Raw genomic sequence first — 13433 nt, 5'->3', positions numbered from 1 at the left:
GTTTCAATCTGCCAGGAAGTTTCATATCAGCACACACTCCGCTGCAGAGTGAAAATCTCATTCTTTCATACAGTACTTCATTATAGGCAGGTGCATCATCTGCAGAAAATCTGAGATTACTGTTGATATTGTTCACAGTGTCATTGATATAGCAAGGATCCCAAGGATTGCTGAGCACACCTGAAGTTACTTCTACATCTGAAGATAACTCTCCATCCAAGATTACGTGCTGTACCCTCCCTACCAAAGAATCCACAATCAGATCACAAATTTCGCTTGATACCTTTAAGATCAATTTTTGATAGTTAGCATAGATGTGGTACCGAGTCAAATGCTTTTTGGAAATCAAGAAATTCTACATCTATTTGTCTGCCTTGATCCATGTTTTTTTTTAATGTGAGAAAAGTGTGAGTTGGGTTTCACATGATTAATGTTTCTGAATCAATGCTAATTGGCATGGGGGAGGTCATTCTGTCTGAGATACTTCATTACATTTTAACTCAGAATATGTTCTAAGATTCTGCAACACATGGATGTCAAAGATACTGAATGGTAGTTTTGTGGATCACTTCTGCTACCTTTTTTATAGATGGGTGTACCGTGCTTTCTTGCAACTACTGGGAATGGTTTTTTGTTCAAGGGATCTATGGTAGATTATAGTTAACACGAGGGCTGGAAATTCAGTACAGAATATATGATTGCCATTGGGCCCTGGAGCTTTGTTCAATTTTAACAATTTTGGCTGTTTCTCAATGTCACTGACACTAGTGTCTATTTCACTCACCTTTTCAGTGATACAAGAATTAAATTGTGGTAATACTCCTCCGTTTTCTTCTGCAAAGGAACATTTGAAAATAGAGTTCAGCATTTTTGTTTTCGCTTTGTTACCCTCAGTTTCAATTCCTGTCTCATCCACGAGTCACTGACCAATAGCTTCAGTGCCACTAACAGCCTTTATGAATGACCAGAATTTCTCTGAGTTTTGTGAAAGCTTTTTCAGCAATATTCTGCTATGGTAGACACTGAAAGCCTCACACATTGATTTCTTAATAAGAAACATATTTCATTCACCAATTCTCTAGTTATAGTCCTCTGCTTTGTTTTATACCTATTATGCAGCAGTCTCTGTTCCTTTAGGAATTTATTTACAGTAACTGGTCTCTCCCATGACAAACTGTTCTGATGGGTAAATATCTATCCACAGCACAGTCAATTATGCTTTTGAGCTTGAGTCATGCTCCTCTATAGGCTGCTGGCCTGAGCTAAAATTTCAGATTTCTCAATGAGATATGACACTGCTGCTTCTTTATCTACTTAATGGAACACACAAAACTTTCTACTTGTTTTAGTTGTTCTTTGTAATTTGGTAATTATTGTTGCTACAACTGTGCCATGGTCATTGATATCAGTTTTGTTGTGGACATACTCAAAGAGGTCAGGACTGTTTATGGCCATTGGATTTAATACATTTCCACCATGACTGGGGTTCCAAGCTATCTGTTCTAGGAAGTTTTCAGAAAAGGCATTTAGTAAGGTTTCATACACTGGATGTCTTAGTCATTCCCACAACTAAGAAAACTATAATTAGTTCAGTTGATTGTTGGATCATTAAAGTCTCATCCACTGATTACAATATGACTGGGGGTAGTAGTAGTAGTAGTAGTAGTAGTGGTAGTAGTAGCTTTATTCATCAGTAGATCTCTTTTTACAAGGATATAGGACATGTCAAAGTATTTAAAAATTTAGATCAATTTAAAATAAGCTAATTTGTATACACATATATTTACAGACTACTTATTAGAGACAATCATTAGATTTACTGCTGGTATACAATACTTTTTTTACAAATAACTTATTAAATAATGTAATGCCACATTGTTCACTCATATCTCACTATGTCACTGCACACACTCTACACACAAAAAAAAGTTGTTTCATAACACTTCGTTCACTACACACACACACACACACACACACACTGGTGATCTCTGGGCCATTTTCTGTACCGCAACTTCCCATTTGCTATCCTGAAAAACTGAGTCAGCATTCCTCCATAATGAGTGAGATGTTGAGCTCAGAAAGAGGAAGAGGTGTTAGTATTGTGCCATGCATAGCTTGAGGGTAAGTATTTCTGGAAAGGAAAAAAAGAAGGAAAAAAACATAAAGTGAAGGTGTTATGTGGAATGTTGCATATTTTATAATCATTATTGTAATTATTAGTATTTATTTCTGTAATATTTTTATCAAACCCATACTCTGTTTTAGCTAAGTAATCCTTAAATGTATAAAATGTATTGCATAACAGGTACTTTTTAGCTGCCTTTTTAAATAAGTGTATTTTTGCAATTTCTTTAATCTCTTTTGGTAATTTATTGTCCAGTTTTATTCCTTGGTAGAAAATGCTGTTTTGAGTTTTATGTTTATTTTTTCTTGGCAAATGTATGTTAAGTCTATTTCTTGTTGCATGGTCATGGACAGAGCTGTTTGTGCAGTAATTTACCAATGTTATTTTTGATGTGAACAACTGACTGGTAAATGGATTCACATGGAGCAGTTAAAATCCCCAGTGTTCTGAACAGATCTTTACAATGAGCTCGACTAGTATTTTTGGTTATTATTCTTATGGCTCTTTTCTGGAGTTTGAAAATTGTGTTCATATTTTGCGCATTTGTTCCCCAAAAAAGAATGCCATAGCTAAGAATTGAGTGTACATATGAATAATATGTAACTAAAAGACACTGCATGTTACACACTGATGATAGGATTCTGATGGCATAACATGCTGATGACATTCTGTTTGCAAGTACCTTTGTGTGTTCACACCACTTCAACTGAGAATCAACATTCATTCCTAGAAATTTTGCATTTGTTACACAGTCTATAGAGGTGCCATCTACATTTAATTTAACATTGTCATTTTTTCTCTTCAAACTGAAATTCATGGCATTAGTTTTCTTTATGTTCAATGTCACTTTATTACTTATTGCCAATCATAAACTTCCTTGAGAGTTTCATTTGCTTTCTCGGCAAGGAGTTCTCTTGTTTTCTCAGTGACTGTAATATTGCTGTCATCAGCGAAGAGGATTTTTTCACCATGAGTATCACTACTGGGAAAGTCATTGATGTATATCAGGCACAGTGTTGGTCCTAATATGCTGCCTTGTGGAACCCCTATGTTAATGTATTTTGGATCTGATAGGTGTTTTACTAAATGTTTATATCTATCTGAAGTATGTGTTATCTATACTCTTTGTACCCTATCTCTTAGGTATTATCGAAACCAGACATTAGCTACCCCTCTCATTCCTAATGCTTCTAATTTATTTAATAGGATCTTGTGGTCGACTGTATCAAACGCCTTAGTAAGATCCAATAATATGCCTGTGACACATTCATCTCGATCAAGAGCATCAAGTACAACTTTTGTGAATTCTACTATGGCTGACTCAGTATTTTTGCCACTTTGGAAACCAAATTGTGATTCGCTTAAAAGATTGTATTTATTCAGGTAATTCATTAATGTGTCTTTCATAATTACTTCTACACTAATGGCCATTAAAATTGCTACACCAAGAAGAAACGCAGATGATAAACGGGTATTTATTTGACAAATATATTATACTAGAACTGATATGTAATTACATTTTCACACAATTTGGGTGCATAGATCCTGAGAAATCAGTACCCAGAACAACCACCTCCGGCCGTAATAATGGCCTTGATATGCCTGGGCATTGAGTCAAACAGAGCTTGGATGGTGTGTACAGGTACAGCAGCCCATGCAGCTTCAACACGATACCATAGTTTATCAAGAGTAGTGACTGGCGTATTGCGATGAGCCAGTTGTTCAGCCACCATTGACCAGATGTTTTCAGTTCGTGAGAGATCTGGAGAATGTCCTCCCCCCATGAACCATGGACCTTGCCGTTGGTGGGGAGGCTTGCATGCCTCAACGACACAGATAGCCGTACCGTAGGTGCAACCACAACGGAGGGGTATCTGTTGAGAGGTCAGACAAACATGTGGTTCCTGAAGAGGGGCAGCAGCCTTTTCAGTAGTTGCAGGGGCAACAGTCTGGATGATTGACTGATCTGGCCTTGTAACACTAAGCAAAACGGCCTTGCTGTGCTGGTACTGCGAACGGCTGAAAGCAAGGGGAAACTACAGCCGTCATTTTTCCTGAGGGCATGCAGCTTTAATGTATGGTTAAATGATGATGGCATCCTCTTGGGTAAAATATTCCGGAGGTAAAATAGTCCCCCATTCGGATCTCCGGGCGGGGACTACTCAAGAGGACGTTGTTATCAGGAGAAAGAAAACTGGCGTTCTACGGATCGGAGCGTGTAATGTCAGATCCCTTAATCGGGCAGGTAGGTTAGAAAATTTAAAAAGGGAAATGGATAGGTTAAAGTTAGATATAGTGGGAATTATTGAAGTTCAGTGGCAGGAGGAACAAGACCTTTGGTCAGGTGAATACAGGGTTATAAATACAAAAGCAAATAGGGGTAATGCAGGTGTAGGTTTAATAATGAATAAAAAAAATAGGAGTGCAGGTAAGCTACTACAAACAGCATAGTGAACGCATTATTGTGGCCAAGATAGACACAAAGCCCACGCCTACTACAGTAGTACAAGTTTATATGCCAATTAGCTCTGCAGATGACGAAGAAATTGATGAAATGTATGATGAGATAAAAGAAATTATTCAGGTAGTGAAGGGTGATGAAAATTTAATAGTCATGGGTGACTGGAATTCGTCAGTAGGAAAAGGGAGAGAAGGAAACATAGTAGGTGAATATGGATTGGGTCTAAGAAATGAAAGAGGAAGCCGTATGGTGGAATTCTGCGCAGAGCATAACTTAATCATAGCTAACACTTCGTTCAAGAATCATGAAAGAAGGTTGTATACATGGAAGAACCCTGGAGATACTAAAAGGTATCAGATAGATTATACAGGGCTATTACAAATGATTGAAGCGATTTCATAAATTCACTATAGCTCCATTCATTGACATATGGTCACGACACACTACAGATATGCAGAAAAACTCATAAAGTTTTGTTCGGCTGAAGCCGCACTTCAGGTTTCTGCCGCCAGAGCGCTCGAGAGCGCAGTGAGACAAAATGGCGACAGGAGCCGAGAAAGCGTATGTCGTGCTTGAAATGCACTCACATCAGTCAGTCATAACAGTGTAACGACACTTCAGGATGAAGTTAAACAAAGATCCACCAACAGCTAACTCCATTCGGTGATGGTATGCGCAGTTTAAAGCTTCTGGATGCATCTGTAAGGGGAAATCAACGGGTTGGCCTGCAGTGAGCGAAGAAACGGTTGAACGCGTGCGGGCAAGTTTCACGCTTAGCCCGCGGAACTCGACAAATAAAGCAAGCAGGGAGCTAAACGTACCACAGCCGACGGTTTGGAAAATCTTACGGAAAAGGCTAAAGCAGAAGCCTTACCATTTACAATTGCTACAAGCCCTGACACCCGATGACAAAGTCAAACGCTTTGAATTTTCGGTGCAGTTGCAACAGCTCATGGAAGAGGATGCGTTCAGTGCGAAACTTGTTTTCAGTGATGAAGCAACAATTTTTCTTAATGGTGAAGTGAACAGACACAATGTGCGAATCTGGGCGGTAGAGAATCCTCACGCATTCGTGCAGCAAATCCGCAATTCACCAAAAGTTAACATGTTTTGTGCAATCTCACGATTTAAAGTTTACGGCCCCTTTTTCTTCTGCGAAAAAAACGTTCCAGGACACGTGTATGTGGACATGCTGGAAAATTGGCTCATGCCACAACTGGAGACCGACAGCGCCGACTTCATCTTTCAATAGGATGGTGCTCCACCGCACTTCCATCATGATGTTCGGCATTTCTTAAACAGGAGATTGGAAAACCGATGGATCGGTCGTGGTGGAGATAATGATCAGCAATTCATGTCATGGCCTCCACGCTCTCCCAACGTAACCCCATGCGATTTCTTTCTGTGGGGTTATGTGAAAGATTCAGTGTTTAAACCTCCTCTACCAAGAAACGTGCCAGAACTGCGAGCTCGCATCAACGATGCTTTTGAACTCATTGATGGGGACATGCTGCGCCGAGTGTGGGAGGAACTTGATTATCGGCTTGATGTCTGCCGAATCACTAAAGGGGCACATATCGAACATTTGTGAATGCCTAACAAAACTTTTTGAGTTTTTGTATGTGTGTGCAAAACATTGTGAAAATATCTCAAATAATACAGTTATTGTAGAGCTGTGAAATCGTTTCAGTCATTGTAATAACCCTGTATAATGGTAAGACAGAGATTTAGGAACCAGGTTTTAAATTGTAAGACACTTCCAGGGGCAGATGTGGACTCTGACCACAATCTATTGGTTATGAACTGTAGATTAAAACTGAAGAAACTGCAAAAAGGTGGGAATTTAAGGAGATGGGACCTGGATAAACTGAAAGAACCAGAGGTTGTACAGAGTTTCAGGGAGAGCACAAGGGAACAATTGACAGGAATGGGGTAAAGAAATAAAGTAGAAGAAGAATGGGTAGCTCTGAGGGATGAAATAGTGAAGGCAGCAGAGGATCAAATAGGTAAAAAGACGAGGGCTAGTAGAAACCCTTGGGTAACAGAAGAAATATTGAATTTAATTGATGAAAGGAGAAAATATAAAAATGCAGTAAATGAAGCAGGCAAAAGGGAATACAAACGTCTAAAAAATGAGATCGACAGAAAGTGCAAAATGGCTAAGCAGGGATGGCTAGAGGACAAATGTAAGAATGTAGATGCTTATCTCACTAGTGGTAAAATAGATACTGCTTACAGGAAAATTAAAGAGACCTTTGGAGAAAGGAGAACCACTTGCATGAATATCAAGAGCTTTGATGGAAACCCAGTCCTAAGCACAGAAGGGAAAGCAGAAAGGTGGAAGGAGTATATAGAGGGTCCATACAAGGGCGATGTACTTGAGGACAATATTATGGAAATGGAAGAGGATGTAGAGGAGGATGAAATGGGAGATGTGATACTGCGTGAAGAGTTTGACAGAGCATTGATAGACCTGAGTCGAAACAAGGCCCCCGGGGTAGATAACATTCCATTAGAACTACTGACAGCCTTTTGAGAGCCAGTCCTGACAAAACTCTACCATCTGGTGAGCAAGATGTATGAGACAGGCGAAATGCCCTCAGACTTCAAGAAGAATATAATAATTCCAATCCCAAAGAAAGCAGGTGTTGACAGATGTGAAAATTACCGAACTATCAGTTTAATAAGTCACAGCTGCAAAATACTAATGTGAATTCTTTACAGACGAATGGAAAAACTGGTAGAAGCCGACCTCGGGGAAGATCAGTTTGGATTCCGTAGAAATGTTGGAACACATGAGGCAATACTGACCCTACGACTTATCTTAGAAGAAAGATTAAGGAAAGGCAAACCTATGTTTCTAGTATTTGTAGACTTAGAGAAAGCTTTTGACAATGTTGACTGGAATACTCTCTTTCAAATTCTGAAGGTGGCAGGGGTAAAATACAGGGAGCGAAAGGCTATTTACAATTTGTACAGAAAGCAGATGGCAGTTATAAGAGTCGAGGGGCATGAAAGGGAAGCAGTGGTTGGGAAGGGAGTGAGACAGGGTTGTAGCCTAATCCCGGTGTTATTCAATCTGTATATTGAGCAAGCAATAAAGGAAACAGGAAACAAAAGAAAAGTTCAGAGTAGGTATTAAAATCCATGGAGAAGAAATAAAAATTTTGAGGTTCGCCAATGACTTTGTAATTCTGTCAGAGACAGCAAAGGACTTGGAAGAGCAGCTGAACGGAATGGACAGTGTCTTGAAAGGAGGGTATAAGATGAACATCAACAAAAGCAAAACGAGGATAATGGAATGTAGTCGAATTAAGTCGGGTGATGCTGAGGGAATTATATTAGGAAATGAGACACTTAAAGTAGTAAAGGAGTTTTGCTATTTGGGGAGCAAAATAACTGACAATGGTCGAAGTAAAGAAGATATAAAATGTAGACTGGCAATGGCAAGGAAAGCGTTTTTGAAGAAGATAAATTTGTTTACATCGAGTATAGATTTAAATGTCAGGAAGTTGATTCTGAAAGTATTTGTATGGAGTGTAGCCATGTATGGAAGTGAAACGTGGACGATAAATAGTTTAGACAAGAAGAGAATAGAAGCTTTCAAAATGTGGTGCTACAGAAGAATGCTGAAGATTAAATGGCTAGATCACATAACTAATGAGGAGGTATTGAATAGAATTGGGGAGAAGAGGAGCTTGTGGCACAACTTGACTAGAAGAAGGGATCGGTTGGTAGGACATGTTCTGAGACATCGAGGGATCACCAATTTAGTATTGGAGGGCAGTGTGGAGGATAAAAATCGTAGAAGGAGACCAAGAGATGAATACACTAAGCAGATTCAGAAGGATGTAGGCTGCAGTAGGTACTGGGAGATGAAGAAGCTTGCACAGGATAGAGTAGCATTGAGAGCTGCATCAAACCAGTCTCAGGACTGAAGACCACAACAACAACAACAACAACAACAACAACAACTGGAGAATGTTCTAGCCAGGGCAGCAGTCAAACATTTTCTGTATCCAGAAAGGCTCGTACAGAACCTGCAATATGTGGTCGTGCATTATGCTGCTGAAATGCAGGGTTTCTCAGGGATCGAATGAAGGGTACAGCCACGGGTCGTAACTCATCTGAAATGTAACGCCCACTGTTCGAAGTGCCGTCAATGGGAACAAGTGGTGACCGAGACGTGTAACCAATGACACCCCATACCATCAAGCCAGGTGATACGCCAGTATGCCAATGACGAATGCACGCTTCCAATGTGCGTTCACTGCGATGGCGCCAAACACGGATGCGACCATCATGATGCCGTAAACAGAACCTGGATTCATCCGAAAAAATGAAGTTTTGCCATTCGTGCACCCACATTCGTCATTGAGTACACCATCACAGGCACTCCTGTCTGTGATGCAGCGTCAAGGGTAACCGCAGCCATGGTCTCCGAGCTGATAGTCCATGCTGCTGCAAACCTCGTTGAACTGTTTGTGCAGATGGTGGTTGTCTTGCAAACATCCCCATCTGTTGACTCAGGGATTGAGACATAGCTGCACGATCTGTTACAGCCACGCGGATAAAATGCCTGTCATCTCGATTGCTAGTGATATGAGGCCATTGGGATCCAGCACGGCATTCCGTATTACCCTCCTGAATCCACCGATTCCATATTCTGGTTACAGTCATTGGATCTCGACAAACACGAGCAGCAATGTCACAATATGATAAACCGCAATTGCGATAGGCTACAATCCAACCTTTATCAAAGTCAGAAATGTGATGGTATGCTTTTCTCCTCCATACATGAGGCATCACAACAACGTTTCACCAGGCAACACTGGTCAACTGATGTTTGTGTATGAGAAATCAGTTGGAAACTTTCGTCATGTCAGCATGTTGTAGGTGTCGCCACCGGTGCCAACCAAGTGTGAATGCTCTGAAAAACTAATCATTTGCATATCACAGCATTTTCTGCCTGTTGGTTAAATTTTGCATCTGTAACACATCATCTTCATGGTGTAGCAATTTTAATGGCCAGTAATGTATTATTTTTGAGAATGCTGACAGCAGGGAAATGAGCCGGTAATTTTCTATGTCTTCTGCATTACCTTTCTTAAGCAAAGGTACAGCTCTTGCCTGTTGTAACTGCTCTGGAAATGTCCCTGATGTGAAGGATTCATTTATTATATTTGTTAAGGGGTCATGTATAATACCTATGCATTGTTTCCGTACACACATTGGTACTTCATCTAAGCCTTCTGACTTTTTATTTTTTAGTTTTTGAATTGTAACATCATTGTATTTAGTGCAACATTATTTACAGGGGGACTTATGTACTAGTGAACTGTGTTACTGTCTTAAGTTTTTGGTTTCATTAGGAGGTGAGCCAATAAAGGATCCAATCATAGTTTTATGTCCACCCCTGATACTGAGCCTTGCCCTCACAATCCTTCATGCAGTTTCAATTTCCATCTTCTGGATTCGAGTTATTTATCTACTGCAACAAATACACTACCTCAATTTCTACATCTACATCCATACTCTGCAAGCCACCTGACGGTGTGTGGCGGAGGGTACCTTAAGTACCTCTATCGGTTCTCCCTTCTATTCCAGTCTTGTATTGTTTGTGGAAAGAAGGATTGTTGGTATGCCTCTATGTGGGCTCTAATCTCCCTGATTTTATCCTCATGGTCTCTTCGTGAGATATACGTAGGAGGGAGCAATATACTGCTTGACTCCTCGGTGAAGGTATGTTCTCGAAACTTCAACAAAAGCCCGTACCGAGCTACTGAGTGTCTCTCCTGTAGAGTCTTACACTGGAGTTTATCTATCATCTCCATAACGCTTTTGCGATTACTAAATGATCCTGTAATGAAGCATGCTCTGTTGGATCTTCTCTATCTCTTCTATCAATCCTATCTGGTATGGATCCCACACTGCTGAGCAGTATTCAAGCAGTGGCTGAACAAGTGTACTGTAACCTACTTCCTTTGTTTTCGGATTGCATTTCCTTAGGATTCTTCCAATGAATCTCAGTCTGGCATCTGCTTTACCGACGATCAACTTTATATGATCATTCCATTTTAAATCACTCCTAATGCATACTCCCAGATAATTTATGGAATTAACTGCTTCCAGTTGCTGACTTGCTATATTGTAGCTAAATGATTAGGGATCTTTCTTTCTATGTATTCGCAGAACATTACACTTGTCTACATTGAGATTCAATTGCCATTCCCTGCACCATGCATCAATTTGCTGCAGATCCTCCTGCATTTCAGTACAATTTTCCATTGTTACAACCTCTCGATATACCACAGCATCATCCGCAAAAAGCCTCAGTGAACTTCCGATGTCATCCACAAGGTCATTTGTGTATATTGTGAATAGCAACGGTTCTACGACACTCCCCTGCGGCACACATGAAATCACTCTTACTTCGGAAGACTTCTATCCATTGAGAATGACATGCTGCTTTCTGTTATCTAGGAACTCTTCAATCCAATCACACAATTGGTCTGATAGTCTATATGCTCTTACTTTGTTCATTAAAGGACTGTGGGGAACTGTATCGAACATCTTGCGGAAGTCAATAAACATGGCATCTACCTGGGAACCCGTGTCTATGGCCCTCTGAGTCTTGTGGACGAATAGCGCGAGCTGGGTTTCACACGATCGTCTTTTTTGAAACCCATGCTGATTCCTACAGAGTAGATTTCTAGTCTCCAGAAAAGTCATTATACTCAAACATAATACATGTTCTACAACTGATAGACGTTAGAGATATAGGTCTATAGTTCTGCACATCTGTACGACGTCCCTTCATGAAAATGGGGATTACCTGTGCCCTTTTCCAATCCTTTGGTACGCTATGCTCTTCTTGAGACCTACGGTACACTGCTGCAAGAAGGGGGGCAAGTTCCTTCGCATACCCTGTGTAAAATCGAACTGGTATCCCATCAGGTCCAGCGGCCTTTCCTCTTTTGAGCGATTTTAATTGTTTCTCTATCCCTCTGTCGTCTATTTCAATATCTATCATTTTGTCATCTGTACGACAATCCAGAGAAGGAACTACAGTGCAGTCTTCCTCTGTGAAACAGCTTTGGAAAAAAACATTTAGTATTTCGGTCTATAGTCTGTCATCCTCTGTTTCAGTACTATTTTGGTCACAGAGTGTCTGGACATTTTGTTTTGATCCACCTGCTGCTTTGACAAAAGACCAAAATTTCTTAGGATTTTCTGCCAAGTCAGTACATAGAACTTTACTTTCGAATTCATTGAACGCCTCTCGCATAGCCCTCCTCACACTACATTTCGCTTCGCATAATTTTTGTTTGTCTGCAAGGCTTTGGCTATGTTTATGTTTGCTGTGAAGTTCCCTTTGATTCCGCAGCAGTTTTCTAACTCGGTTGTTGTACCACGGTGGCTCTTTTCCATCTCTTATGATCTTGCTTGGCACATACTCATCTAACACAAAAATCTTCCTACCTTTTTTAATATTTCTATTTACGGCTGAAATCATCGATGCAGTAACCGCTTTATGATCGCTGATTCCCTGTTCTGCGTTAACTGTTTCAAATAGTTCGGGTCTGTTTGTCACCAGAAGGTCTAATATGTTTTTGCCACGAGTCGGTTCTCTGTTTAACTGCTCAAGGTAGTTTTCAGATAAAGCACTTAAAAAAATTTCACTGGATTCTTTGTCCCTGCCACCCATTATGAACATTTGAGTCTCCCAGTCTATATCCGGCAAATTAAAATCTCCACCCAGAACTATAACATGGTGGGGAAATCTACTTGAAATATTTTCCAAATTATCCTTCAGGTGCTCAGCCACAACAGCTGCTGAGCCAGGGGGCCTATAGAGACATCCAATTACCATGCCTGAGCCTGCTTTAACCGTGACCTTCACCCAAATTATTTCACATTTCGGATCTCCGTAAATTTCCTTCGATACTATTGCACTTCTTATCACTATAAACATGCCTCTCCCTTCATTGTCCAGCCTGTCCCTGCAGTATACATTCCAATCTGAGTTTAGAATTTCATTACTGTTTACATCTGGTTTCAGCCAACTTTCTGTCCCTAGTACTATGTGGGCATTGTGACCATTTATTAATGAGAGCAGTTCTGGGACCTTTCTATAGACGCTCCTGCAGTTTACTATTAGCAGATTAATATTGTTATTCCCTGTTGCATTTTGCCTACTCCTACCTTGCCGCGTCGCATGAGGCGTCTTGTCGGGCCTAGGGAGGGAATTCTCTAACCTAAAAAACCCACATGTGCACTCCACACGTACTCCACTACCGTTGTAGCCACTTCCGGCGTGTAGTGCACGCCTGACCTATTCAGGGGGACCCTACATTTCTCCACCCGATAGCGGAGGTCAAGAAATTTGCACCCCAGATCTCCGCATAATCGTCTGAGCCTCTGGTTTAAGCCTTCCACTCGGCTCCAAACCAGAGGACCGCAATTGGTTCTGGGAACAATACTACAAATGGTTAGCTCAGATTCCACCCTGCGAGTGAGGCTTTCCACCTTCACCAACTCCGCCAACCGCCTGTATGAACTGAGGATGACCTCTGAACCCAGATGGCAGGAGTCATTGGTGCCGACATGAGCAACAATTTGCAGTCGGGTGCTCCCATTGCTCTCTATCGCCGCTGGCAGGGCCTCCTCCACATCTCAGATGAGACCCCCCGGCAAGCAGACAGAGTGAACACTGGCCTTCTTCCCCGACCTTTCCGCTATTTCCCTAAGGAGCTCCACCACCCGCCTAACGTTGGAGCTCCCTATCACTAATAAACCCCTCTCCCCGTGTGCCTGCTTGGACCTTGCTGAAGGAGCGGCCACATG

The sequence above is a fragment of the Schistocerca nitens genome, chromosome 8 (assembly GCF_023898315.1).
Source record: "Schistocerca nitens isolate TAMUIC-IGC-003100 chromosome 8, iqSchNite1.1, whole genome shotgun sequence".
Lineage (NCBI taxonomy): Eukaryota > Metazoa > Arthropoda > Insecta > Orthoptera > Acrididae > Schistocerca > Schistocerca nitens.
This window is presented reverse-complemented; position numbering follows the sequence as displayed.